This window comes from Arvicanthis niloticus (assembly GCF_011762505.2).
Source record: "Arvicanthis niloticus isolate mArvNil1 chromosome Y unlocalized genomic scaffold, mArvNil1.pat.X SUPER_Y_unloc_1, whole genome shotgun sequence".
Classification (NCBI taxonomy): domain Eukaryota; kingdom Metazoa; phylum Chordata; class Mammalia; order Rodentia; family Muridae; genus Arvicanthis; species Arvicanthis niloticus.
The window spans coordinates 101,227-115,000 of record NW_023044978.1 but is presented as its reverse complement, the minus strand read 5'-3'; the positions used below and the strand labels follow the sequence as shown (position 1 = coordinate 115,000).

Here is a 13,774-nt window from a genome sequence, read left to right as displayed (position 1 = left end):
TGTCTGGAGATGGAAGAATGGTCCGTCATCAGACTACTCTTAAGAGTTCAATAAACATGCAGACTCCATTACTCTGCTCATAGGGTTGAGAGAGAAGCGTTAACAATGTTGGTGATTTGTGTAAAATGGATGTTTAACCTACAAGTAAAACTATGATTAGAAGATGCAGTGTCGGCGCGCTGAGCTAGTGGCCCCCGCAGGCCCCCGCAGGCCCGCGCCCTGCCCGCCCCCACCCCCCTATCGACACAGCCGCCTGGACCCGCCTTCCCAGGGCGCGGTGTGCTGCGCAGGCCGCGCGCTCTCCCGCGCCACGCGGCGCTAGGCGGCCCCGGCGAGGCAGGCGAGGCCAGGGAGCGCGCGGCTTCCCGCAGCGGGCGGCGGCACGGCGGTCCGGACAGGTGCCCAGACGGCCCCGCCGCCGCCCGGCTCCCGGCCCGCAGCTCGCCCTGCCGCGGCCATGGCCAGTCTGACAGGCGGGCCCGGCGTGCTGAGCGCCAGCGAGCGCGAATTGCAGTACTGCGAACTGTGCGGGAAGATGGAGAACCTGCTGCGCTGCGGCCGCAGCTCCTCCTACTGCTGCAAGGAGCGCCAGCGCCAGGACTGGAGCGACCCCGGCCGGGTAGAGTCCGGCTCCTAGGATCCTCCACCAAACAGGTCTCCAGGACCCGAGCGCGCCAGCCTGTGCCCAGCGGGCGGCGGCCCCGGGGAGGCGCTGAGTCCCGGCGGAGGACTCCGGCCCACCGGGCAGACCAAGCCGCTTCCCGAGCTGAAGCTGGCGCTGGAGTACATGGTGCTGTGCATGAACTAGCACGGCATCTGCGTGGTGGACGTCTTCCTGGGCAGGCAGACGGGGCAGCAGATCGGCGACGAGGTGCGTCGCCCTGCAGGACACCGGCAAGTTCACGGACGGGCAGCTGGTCAGTCAGAAGAGTGACTCTTCCAAGGACATCGGGGCGGGGGCGCGGGGGCGGGGGGGGGGGGAGGATCAGATCACCTGGATCCAGGTCAAAGAGCCCGGCTGCGAGACCATCGGCCTGCTCATGAGCAGCATGGACGACCTGATCCGCCACTGCAGCGGAAAGCTGGGCAACTACAGGATAAACGGCCGAACGAAGGTAAGTGGCTGGGGCTTGCTCCCGAAGAAGAGTCTATGAGGACACCCCCCTCCTCCCGCAGGGGCTGGCGCTCTGCTTTAGCGTGGCTCCTTTTGTCCCAGTAGTACTCTTAGCCACAGGGCTGAGCCTGCCGGAGCCCTGGTCACTCGTGGGGGTCGTTGGGGGTACCAGGTACATCGAGTCTGGGTGATGCATCTTGCCTGTGTGCCTGAGCTAGTTAAAAGCTCCGCGGTTTTCAGCGCGCACCCGGCTCTGATTGAGAGCCAGACACTGTGTTTAGCTGGGACTCTGTCAGCTGCCCCCAGAAAGGTCCTTTTAAAAGCCTGTGGTCGGAAGACTCCCTGTGTTCAGGAAAAGCTTGGCTGCCTGCTCCCCTCCCCCTTGTAGCTTTATCTTGCTGGCTGTCCCTACTGTTTTGAAACCCACTACCAAACCGGGGAAGAGGTGTTTCCGTTCCCAGGGCTCATAGTAGGTAGGTTACACTCAGAGCACTGGTTTCCTCTATTCGCTTTGTTAATGTGATTCTCCCGTTGAAAAAGGGCTGCGTCTGTGGCTTCTTGGTTTGGTTGTTTATTTATTTTTAAAACAAAACCGACAGGGAATTGGAGGTCGGAGTGCTCCTTTTAACTTCAGGTTTGGTGAGATCTTGTTTTCTTCTTCTTTCTCTTACTGTGGCAGTTCCTTCCAGTCTGCTGCTCCCTCCCTCCTGCGGCAGACAGTGACTCTCCACTTTCGTTCCCTGTTCCCGGATCTGAATCTGTTCTTTGTATTCTCAGCCTCCCAGGGCACCCTGATCCACCCTCCTGTCTACAGTCAGTCCGAGTTTTGGGAGGTTTTGGAAAACCCTGATACACCAACTTGTACACACAAGCTCTTCCCGGTAATCATTGGTCGTGTGGGTTTTGAACTATGCTGACAGTCGGACTGAGCTTGTTTAGGAGGGGAAATACAACGAATTCAATGAGAAGCCTAATTTTCTGCAAACTCAGTACTGGATGGGGGCACCTGTCTGGGGGATGGGAGGTCTGGGGGATCAACCAGCCTAGAGTCAGGGAGGATGGGCTGGCTCCTGCTCCGAATTTGAGCTCACACTTTCATTCATTCAGGGTCTGTGGGGGGCAATTTTAAGGACTTCCTTTCATCAGGCCGCTCATCTTAAAAATTACATCTATCACTTACTTTGAGTGTGTGCTTGAATGCCTGCGTGTGCATCCGCAGGGAAGTCAGAGGACAGCTTTCCAGAATCGATTCCCCTACCGAGTGGGTCCTGGGGATGGAACTTAAGTCACAAGTACCTTTACCTCCTGAGTCACCACACCTGCCCCTCATTGAACTTTTTGACTAAGAAAAAAAATTAGGTCATCATATTTGAACATGTAATTTAATTTCTTATTAAAAAGAAAAAAAATTGTTGCTTTTGGGCACTAAGACATCTATCACACACTCCTCCCAAATACTGAGCAAGCAGGCTGCTTCAGGCTTCCGACTAGACTCCATACAGCCAATGTCATTGTGATTACACTGTTGGACAATGAGGGGCTTCCCTGACTTACACTTGGGGTAGTAAAAGTCAGGTCATAGGAGGCCAGGGCCCACCATTTAGGTACCTGGGTCAGGTTCAAGTTGGACTTGAAGCCTCCGTTTGCCTACATCTTTAAGGATACTTTGTCTGTCTGTCTGTCTGTCTGTCTGTCTGTCTGTCTGTCTGTCTGTCTGTCTATCTATCTATCTATTTAAGACAGGTCTCACAATGTAGCTCTGGAACTCATTGTGTAGACCAGGCTAGCTTTGAATTCACAGCCCTGCCTCTGCCTCCCAGGTGCTGGGATTAAAAATGTGGGCACTCTCTAGTTTTGAAAGACATTTCTGTTGATGGTGAGGGGTAAGTCATTGACACTCTGGGTCTGGCTATGTAAACTGTTTTTGACTATGCCGTTTCCTATACTCAAAAGCAGCTGTGTGTTTAGTCTCTAAGCTATACTCTTTTGAGCCTATCTCTAAGGGGTTATCCAAATGATGCTGTTGTGTTTGGTTGCCTTCGGGAGAGTTATCTTTTGTCTTTGTCCTGTGAGAGCTGCTATGCTTCCTACCAGTGTGTATCTCACTTTAGTCATTGGTGCAGTAGTGGTTGTCAGCGCCTGAGCCCCCACCTCAGAGCCAGAAGAGGCCTAGGGGGATCTATTCTCTCACTAGAAGGAGCACTTTGTATTACTTTAAAAAATTTTTTATGTGCAGAAGAAAAAAAAAGAAGATGCAGTGTTGTACAAGAATGAAAAGAAGGGAGGCACTCTCTGAGCAGTCACGGGTGTGCTTCTTGACAAAGTTCAAGTGCTCAGGACTTTTAGACCTATTTACTTTGGCTTGGTTTGGAGGACTCTTAAGTTTATTAGCCTAGTGATGGCCAAAAACTAATTGACTTAAGGTTCACAATTAGTTACAAAACTGAATAGCCTCAATTTTTAAGAAAACTCATGAAATGTATTTGTCTGTAAAAATTGTATATATGTTTGTACAGAAAGTCTATTTCTTTGAACATAAGAAGGAACTCTTGGATTTAGTTTTTTTCCATACCCTTTTGAAATTTGCAGCTTCTGTAGTTACAGATTTATTTCTTACAGCGTTTTGAAACTTTATCATCCTTTCTAGTGTATATACAGAACCAGTTGTGTGTGGACTGTTTGTAGTAGAAAACTCAGGTTTATAACTATGCAGGGTTGATTATTCAATCTGTTTTTGCATTTAAGGATCACAGGTAGATGTAGGACATTTGATTGCCTATTGACTTACTAAATTGTAAGGTGGTTTGGGAAGGCAGGCTAGAATCTTAACCATGTTGCTATTCACAGGGTTTACTTGTTTAACTCAAGTTTAAGCCTGGTGTCAATAAAACAAATATGCATTTCTTTTCTACTAAAAAAAAGAATAAGGCCTTTTGTTGTTATTAAAGGATAACTTATAAAGATGAGTGGTTAAAATGAGAAAGCTTTGTGAACTTTTTTTTGTAGACCTAGTAAGATTTTAAAGATACAGACATACAGACATACTTTTCCTCAAATGTTATTCTTAGGTTATACTTTACAGACGTTTTAGCTGTAGAGAAAAACATGTATTTTAAGATTTATTTATTTCACGTATGTGAGTACACTGTCGCTGTCTTCAGACACACCAGAAGAGGGCATCAGATCCCATTACAGACAGTTGTGAGCCACCATGTGGTTACTGGGAATTGAACTCAGGACCTCTGGAAGAGCAGCCAGTGTTCTTAACCGCAGAGTCATTTCTCCAGCCCCTCCTTTTTCAACATCTTAATTTCTCTTAACACTTTGCATTAGGTTGATACAGTCTTCAGAGTAATTAATCCAGTTTTCTAAATTTAATCTGTACTTAACACCTTCACTTGGGGCAATCGCTGATGTTTTTATTGTCTCTGGACTGTAGCTTTTCCAGATTATTACCTTTGTTTTTATGTTACACCATTTTCTTTCAAGATTGACATCTTTTATTTAGAAATCTACATGTAGTTTACCCTGCCTTTTACTTATAGTTTTAATTGTTAAATGATGGTCTCTCCAGTGGGTACATAGTTTGTTAATCTTGTCACTGGTTGATTATGTAGTTATAAGTTGACAGTTATCATGACAGTTTTCATTGATCTGGAGGCTTTAAATCAGTGGAATAAATACCTAGGTATCTTGGCTAAGCTAAACAGTACAACCGTTTAATTTTATAACTTTACCAAACTCTAGTTAAACCTGATAATGACATTTTGTATCCTACTTTCATGATGGACACACTATTTCTTGAACTGTTGACACTGTTTTGGAACCAGTAATGCTTATTAGGGATCAGTGACATTTCACTGTAATTTTTAAATATTTAATATTCATTCACATGTACATATCATGTGATCTGATTAAAATTTCCTTCTGTTCTCATTTAGAGACACACTCCCTCCAGAAAAAAATTGAGACTGTTCAGTACAAGCCTATGTGTTGATACGTACAACGAAGGTTTCCATTCCAGCCAATATGTTTTCCATGTAGACATCTGTTTCTTCTGGCTCTTTAGAGTTATTCTTTACAGTTTTCAATAATTACATTTGAAACTTTTTGGGGAAAAGATATGTGATAATAAACAGCTGAGCCCACCATAATCTCTTCTTCTTTGCATATCCACCAGGTCTGGGGCCAGGAGTGAGTTTTTTCCTGATTAGCTACTTATGCTCCCATAGATGGTCGTAATTTGGTGGTGGTGGTGGTGGTGGTGGTGGTGGTGGTGGTGGTGGTGGTGGTGGTGGTGAGGGTCTCAATGGTTTCAAAACAAAAGTACATGAAGTTGTTTGTAGGGAGAAATAGTGGGGCAGAAAAGGGAAGAATTGGAAGGGATGGAATAGACCATAGACTTAATCAGACCATATGATATGTATGCTTGAATATTAAGTTCAGTGAAAAAGAAGTTGGGTATTCATACATCATCTATACCCATATTTTATTTCTTAATCTTGCCAGTCTAGCTATATTGTAAATTTCATGTTTCATAGCTGGATATTGTAGAAGAACATTATAGTATTGTAAAAGCTAATCATTACAAATATAACTTGCCTCATTACTATGAGATTGATTTCCCAGTGTCTCATGACTCAGGTGTAAGGTGTCTTTAGCAGTGTTGTCTTAAATGTCAGTTTCTGGAGAGTAACCATATGCTTGACAGTACCTGTAGTGATTTTGTTTTGTTTTGTTTTGTTTTGTTTTGTTTCATTTGTTTTGTTTTGTGAGGACTGATGGAATGAAGTGACCAGCAACTCAAAGAGGTAGACCATACTTGGAACTGGTCTTTTTAAGCCATGGTGCATGCGTAGGCATTGTTTTCCTATTTTAATGTTACTCTGTTTGGTTTCCACATGGGTTATTTATCCCTCTGAATACTCCCTCTTTTACTCTTCCATTTCCACTCCACTTAACCTTTCCTGTTCTGTTGTTTTGATTTTCCCTTTTCCCCTTAATAACACTTGTGTTCTGTACCCTTTTACTTGAAATTTCTTTTCATGACCCCTTGTTAGTTTCCTGCCTTTTGTGGGTATTTTTAACTAAAAGCACACATATTTAACAAGTCTAAGCTACCATCCACATATGAGGAAATTTGTTCCATTATTCTCTCCAGGTCATGGTAACTTTGTTCAAAATGATTTTTCGAGTTCTTTCCTTTTAGGTCTGAGTTTCATATTTTTCATTTTTATTTTAAAGTGAAATAATAGTCATTTGTGTATATGAACTACGTTTTTATTATTTGTTCATTTAGTGATAGTCATCTAGGCTGTTTCCAGTCCATTGTGACAACAATGTACATGGATGAGTCTTTTGAGTAGATGATAGATCATTTTGTAGATTGTTTTCTTGTTGGGGTCCACACTAGCCCCACGTTGGGGCGACCAAAATAATGTTGGGGTCCACACTAGCCCCACATTGGGGCGGCCAAAAAACATCGAAGCCCAGGCAAAATGTTGAGGCCTGGGCTGACCCACATTTGGGCAGCCACTGTATTCCAGCCCAAGCTGCCGCTATGGTCTGCTGGTCGGGTTCAGCAAGAGCGAGGGTGAGGGCAGACTCTACCTAATGTCTGATGTGTCTGATTCGTCTCTCTATAGTCTGAATCTGATCTGTTCTGTCTCTGCCTTTTATATGTCTCACTTCTAAGCCACGCCTTTTGGTCACACCTTTAATCATGCCCTTAGGTCTTGTCTCTAACTCTGATCTCTATACTTCTAAGTCATACTCTTAAATCACACACCTTTAATCTCACACGCCTTTAATCTCAGGCATCTTTAATCTCAAGGCATCTAAACCAAGATTATCGGAGTGTTCTCAGCTGCTGTAGGCTATTGTAATTTAAATCTCATGTCAGGGTATATGGCTCAAGATGGCTGCAAAGCTGATAGCCGCTTTCTGCTAAAAGTCGGCCCCCAACATTTTCTAGCTGTTGTAACAACCTCTACCCTGATTTTTATGATAGCTACACCAGTTTGTATATTTCCACCAGTATTTCTCCTTAGCTATATATACCCCACCCAGCATTTGTTGTTTCTTAACATTTTTATCCTATGCTTTCTGATTTGGATTAAGATTAAATCTAAAAATACTAAATATGATTTCTCATTGCTAGATAAGCATGTTGAACCTTGAGAGAAAAAATACTTGGTTTTTTTTCAATAGTTTATTTATTTACATTTCAGATGGCATCATCCCCTTTCCCCATTTCCCCTCCCTAGAACCCCCATCCCATCCCCCCTCCTCCTTTTTGCTTTTATAGCATTTTAATGACATGCACATATTAAGGTCAGTTCTAGGTTGAGGGTCTAATAATACAATAGATGCAAATAGTCAAGGAACAAGCAAGACAATAAACATAAATAGTCAAAGAACAAGTAAGTGCATACCATGTGTGTTCTTTTGTGATTGGGTTACCTCACTCAGTATGATATTTTCTAGTTCCATCCATTTACCTAAGAATTTCATGAAGTCATTGTTTTTAATAGCTGAGTAATACTCCATTGTGTAAATGTACCACATGTTTTGTATCCATTCCTGTGTTAGGGGACATCTGGATTCTTTCCAGCTTCTGGCTATTATAAATAAGGCTGCTATTGTCCTTGGAGCATGTGTCCTTGCTATATGTTGGAGCATCTTTTGGGTATACGCCCAGGAGTGGTATAGCTGGGTCCACAGGTAATATACTATGTCCAATTTTCTGAGGAACCACTAGGCTGATTTCCAGAGTGGTTGTACTAGCTAACAATCCCACCAACAATGGAGGAGTGTTCCTGTTTCTCCACATCCTAGTCAGCATCTGCTGTCACCTGAGTTTTTGATCTTAGCCATTCTGACTGGTGTGAGGTGGAATGTCATGGTTGTTTTGATTTGCATTTCCCTAATGACTAAAGATGAACCTTTCTTTAGGTTCTTCACAGCCATTCGATATTCGTTAGTTGAAAATTCTTTTTTGGGCCCTATAACCCACTTTAATTTTTAATTTTTAATTTTTAATTTTTTTCCATTTTATTGCTTATTTTATTTACATTTCAGATGCCATGCCCTTTCCCCATTTCCCCTCCATAGAAAACCCCCATCCCATGCCCCCTTCTCTTTTTTGCTTTTGTACGTTTTTTGTTTTAATGTTAACCTGTTGAGGCCTGACGTGGGACGCAAAAATGTTGAGGCCTGAGCTGCCCCCCACTTTGGGCGGCCAAAAATGTTGCGGCCCTCTCCACTCCACGCTTGGCCGCTTGGCCTCCACTGTTTCCCCGGCCCAAGCTGCCACTCCTCTGCACTCGTCTTCGGGTCAGGGTTCAGCAAGAGAGAGAGTAAGGACAGACTGGAAGAATGGAGACCAGACCAGTCTCTCTTCCTAGTCCAAGTCCCAAGTCTTGAGTTCCTAGTCCCTAGTTCCTAGTTGTACTCCCCCTAGTTCCTAGTTGTACTCCCCCTAGTTCCTAGTTGTACTCCCCCTAGTTCCTAGTTGTAGTCCCCCTAGTTCCTAGTTGTACTCCCCCTAGTTCCTAGTTGTACTCCCCCTAGTTCCTTGTTGTACTCCCCCTAGTTCCTAGTTGTACTCCCCCTAGTTCCTAGTTGTACTCCCCCTAGTTCCTAGTTGTACTCCCCCTAGTTCCTAGTTGTACTCCCCCTAGTTCCTAGCTGTACTCCCCCTAGTTCCTAGTTGTACTCCCCCTAGTTCCTAGTTGTACTTTTTCTTGTTCTCTTCCGAGTGTCTAATGTCTACTCCTACTCCTAGTGTCTGAATCTCTGTTACTCCAAATTGTTCTCTAAGTTGTACTCTCTAAAGTGTCTGGTTCTCTGATCTCTCTACCGTCTGCCTCTGCCTTTTATATGTCTCACTTCTAAGCCATGCCTTTAGGTCACACCTTTAATCATGCTCTTAGGTCTTGTCTCTAAATCTGATCTCTAAGTCGCACACCTTTAAGTCTCACACACCCAAGGGAAATTCCTGGATATCTAAACCAAGATTATCAGAGTGTGCTCAGCTGTTGTAGGCTATTGTAATCCAAGTCTCATGTCAGGGTATATGGCTCAAGATGGCTGCAAAGCTGATAGCCGCTTTCTGCTAAAAGTCGGTCCCCAACATTAACCAAAGGCTTTATAAGTTTGGTAATGCTCAATATCAATCATAAGTGTAACCCAATACCCAACCTAGATATATCAACTATCTTTGACTGGCGGAGACATGTGAACATCTGCCTCCATGTCTGTCCCCCCTCTCTCTTTCTCATCACCTAGCTCCTTCTCTCCTTCTCCTCCTCCTCTCCTTATTCCTCTTCTCCTTACTCCTCCTCTTCCTCTACATACTCCTCCCACCTTAGCTCCTCCTACATATCACCCTTCCTGTTAAAATAAAGCTTTTCTCTCAAAATACTGTTAGAGCATCACTATACCAATTTATGTCAGTAAGAAGGTGCAAGATAGACCTAATACCCAGTCCATCATTTTGTTGACTAAGCAGAACCTCTGTCATCTGTCCTACCTGAAAGACTTAGTTCTGAACCTGGCTTTTTTTTTTTTTTTTTCTTGGCTTTAGAATGAATGCCAGCTGAAAACCATCCACTCAAATCTTTTCTCTCAAAGTAAATAGCAAGGATTGGCTATGAGACTATAAGTTTTCAACCCCATCAGAAATTCAGAATGACTGAGTTAACTGAAATTATGGGAAGCACAAAGCATAGCTTTTAAAACTTAGCCAATTTATAGAGACCTCTGAACACCTGGACAGTCCCTATGCTACAGAACGTTGGAGCATCAGATTTTCAGCCTTCTGGCCCAGGATCATCTATCTGACAGACCTAGTGATGCAGAATTATTAAGGGCTGATTACTCTGTCTTGGCAGATATAATCAGTCGACTTCTGCAAGTGTGTCCTTTTCTGGACAGTAATTTGTCTGTAGAAGGAAAGAGGTAATTCTTGTCTAGTGGCTGTCTCACCACAACTGGAGTAACTCCAAAGATGCTCAATTTCTTCCTAGAATCCAAGACAGGAAGCTGTCAGGAGCAGACAGGTCTCTAATCAAAATGAACATTAATACAGAAATGTTTGTCACGTCAATTTTGTGGATTTCTGACGTTTTGAAAACCAACTATCCATGTAAGGTAATCTGGACTGTTGTCTGTTAACTCCTCTCAGCTATTTCTAAATACAATATAGAAAACACCCTAACAATAAACTCAAAGCCATGAATTTGCTATAGGTCCTTTACTCACAGGCTGACCATCTCAAATCAGTTAGAAAAGTTAAAGAAGGACTGGGTCTAAGCCCTGTATTCCTAAATGTGTTATATAGGCACAATGCCTATGAGAGCAACAATATTCATCTCACTTTTATATCAGTAAGAAGCTCGTACCAATGAAAGCCTTAAATTTGAAATCAAAGTAAATTTTGTACTATTTAAGAAATTATACCTTCATCTTAATAACAATTATACATATTTCTACCAATGGGTTATGGCTAAGCAATAAATCCTAGCTAATCCTCCCTATTCCAACAAAACTACTACTTTTCCCTAGAAAGACAGCCCAATATTAACCACCTCAGACCCCAAGCCCAGGAAATAGGGGGTGCTCGCTCTTCTTTAACTTCTTCAAGTTGATTATGGGTATTGAGATATTAGAAGAGGGGTGGGGGGAAGAGTAAATTGAGAAGCCTCTGATGCTGTGTCTTCACTGCATCCAGCTGGAATTCCAGGACATCGGAAGTTTGAGCAGGTCTGCTCAGCTTGCTTGATGAGTAGATTCACCAAGGCTATGTATTCTGCAATGTACAATTCTCAAAACAAATTTTAGTATCAAGATAATTTTTTGTTTGATTTCTGGAATCTAGTCTTCTGGCGGCCTGCCTCTGTCATGTCTAATCCATATAATTCTGGGAGTTTCTATGAGGGTGTGCTCCCACCATCCTCCCATTTTCACCTTCCTGCTCTCAAATTCCCCAACACTAGTGAATCTAAACTTTCAGGCACCAAGGCCCTCCACTTCCACTGATGCCTAACCCCTTACCCCATCCCCCCTCCTCCAGTTACTATGAGGGTGTGTTCCCACCATCCTCTCATTCCCGCCTCCCTGCTCTTGCAATTCCCCAACACTAGGGAATCCAAAGTTTCAGGTAACAAGGCCCTACACTTCCACTGATGCCTGGCAAGGCCACCATCAACTACCTATACAGGTGGAGCCATGAGTCCCTCCTTTTGTGTTCTCGGGCTGGAGATTTTATTTTATTTTTTTAATTGGGTATTATAGTTACATTTCAGTTTTTATCCCATTACCCCACTTACCCCCACCACCCAGAAACCTCCTATCCCATCCTCCCTCCTCATGCTTCTATGAGGCTGTGCCCCCACCTACCCTCCACCCCACTCCCCCTCCTCACCCTCACACCCCCACCCCTACCCCATGTTCATCTAGTCCTTCATGAGACCAAGAATCTCCTCTCCCACCTATGCCCAACAAGGCCATCCTCCTACATACACAGCTGGAGCCATGTGTCTCTCCCTATGTGCTCCCAGGCTGGTGGTTTAGACCCTGGGGAGCTCTGGTTGGTTGGTATTGTTGCTTTCCTCCTGGGGTCACAAACCCTTTCTGCTACTTGAGTCTTCTCTCTATCTTCTCTATTGGGAAAATCCTTGATCAGATCAGTGGTTAGCAGTGAGCATCATCCTCTGAATATGTCAGTCTCTGGCAGATCTCTAAGGAGACAGCTATATCATATTCTTGACAGCATGCACTTCCTGACACCCACATCAGTGTCTAGCGTAGGTGACTGTACATGGGATGGATACCCAGGTGGAATGGTCTCCTGATGGCCCCTCCTTCAGTTTCTGTCCTACACTTTGTTTCCATATTTGCTCCCTTGAGTATTTTTGTTACTCCTTCTAAGTAGGTCTGAGGCATCCACACTTGGTCTTCCTGCTTCATGAGCTTCATGTGGTCCATGAGTTGAGTCTTGGCTATTCCAAGCTTTTGGGCTAATCTCGGCTTATCAGTGAGTAAATACCATGTGTGTTCTTTTGGGATTGGGTTACCTCACTCAGGATGATATTTTCTAGTTCCACCCATCTACCTAAAAATTTCTCGAATTCATTATTTTTAATAGCTGAGTAATATTCCATTGTGTAAATGTACCACATTTTTGTATCCATTCCTCTGTTGAGGGACATCTTGGTTCTTTCCAGCTTCTGGCTATTATAAATAAGGCTGCTATGAACATAGTGGAGCACATGTCTTTGTTATATGTTGGAGCATTTTCTGGGTATATGTCCAGGAGTGGTATAGCTGGGTCCTCAGGTAATGCTACATCCAAGCATGTGTGTGTGGGGGGGGAATTCAAGGGTGGAGAGGTGAGAGTGGGGGTGGGTTGGTGGGGGCACATCCTCATAGAAGCATGAGGAGGGAGGATGGCATAGGAGGCTCCTGGGTGGTGGGGGGAAGGGAGGTTAGGGGATAAAATCTGAAATGTAAATATAATATCCAATAAAAATGGAAAAAAAGATCAGCTCATCATCACTATACTGAATGAAGTCCATATTTTATAAGTCTTTTTTCATTATATTCAGAGAAAGACATCCCGTGTATTTTTGCTTTCACCACATAATGAAGGTGCACTAAAAGTTTTTAATTTAAACTTCTTTGGTCTGGGTAATTGTGGCATAGGCCTTGATTAATTCCAGCACTCCAGAGGTTCAGCTAGGTAGATCTCTATGAATTTGAGGCCAACTTGCTCTTCAAAGTGAGCTCCACTTAATCCACTACTTCAGAGTAAGACCTTGTGCCTGTACAATTCCTAATGCTTTAGTCTGTGGCTAGAGAAAAAAAAGTAAACTTGTGTGTGCTTATTTTCTGATTATCTGTGAAAATTCTTGAAATTACTTGTCATAATGTACCTAAATGTTTAACAAATGTTCATTTATATAACAATTATTTATATAATAAGGATTAAAAACAATTTAAATAGTTTACTGTTATTTTACATGGAAAATGTAACTTTATAAGCTGCCATGTGGATCTTGAGAACTGAATCTCAGTCATTTGGACAAGCAGCCATTGCTCACAGCCACTGAGGCATCACTTCAGTCTTGATTTTTGTTTTTGTTTTTGTTTTTAAATAAGATGTCATTGTTTAGCCCTGGCTATCCTCATGTAGACCAAGATAACCTTGAACTCACAGTAAGTCACTTCTATAGTCATAACAGCTTTTCCTTTGTATATCAGACTTTTACTAACTGCAGCAAAACGTACTAATGTTGTTGTTGTTTTGGGTTTTGTTTGTTTCTTTTAAAGAAGGATTACTTTATATTCTGATATATAAAAACCAATATCAGGGTTGGAGAAGTGGTTCAGTGCACTTGCATTCTTACAGAGGACATGGAACAGTTTCCAGCATTCACATGGTGGCTTACAATTATCTTTAAATCTTCTATTCCAGAAATCTTATTCTTCTGGACTCTTTTGGCAGTACAGGCATATTGTACACATGCAGGCAAAACACTCATAAAACTTAAAAATAAGGTGAAAGAAAAAACAGACAAATAGCTAGGTACTGTAAATTTAGACCAGAGAGCATGAATACAGATACACCATTTCTAAATGTAGTCATATATATATATA

The 13,774-nt window shown here is 43.2% G+C and overlaps 1 protein-coding gene and 1 pseudogene across 9 annotated transcripts in view; both read left to right on the top strand.

Annotated features, from left to right (window-relative positions):
• LOC117695965 (histone demethylase UTY) overlaps positions 1–13,774 on the top strand; it is a 127,206-nt gene that overhangs the window by 72,730 nt on the left and 40,702 nt on the right. The gene's annotated exons all lie outside the window — the stretch shown is intronic.
• Positions 458–1,305, top strand: LOC143433867 (egl nine homolog 1-like; annotated as a pseudogene).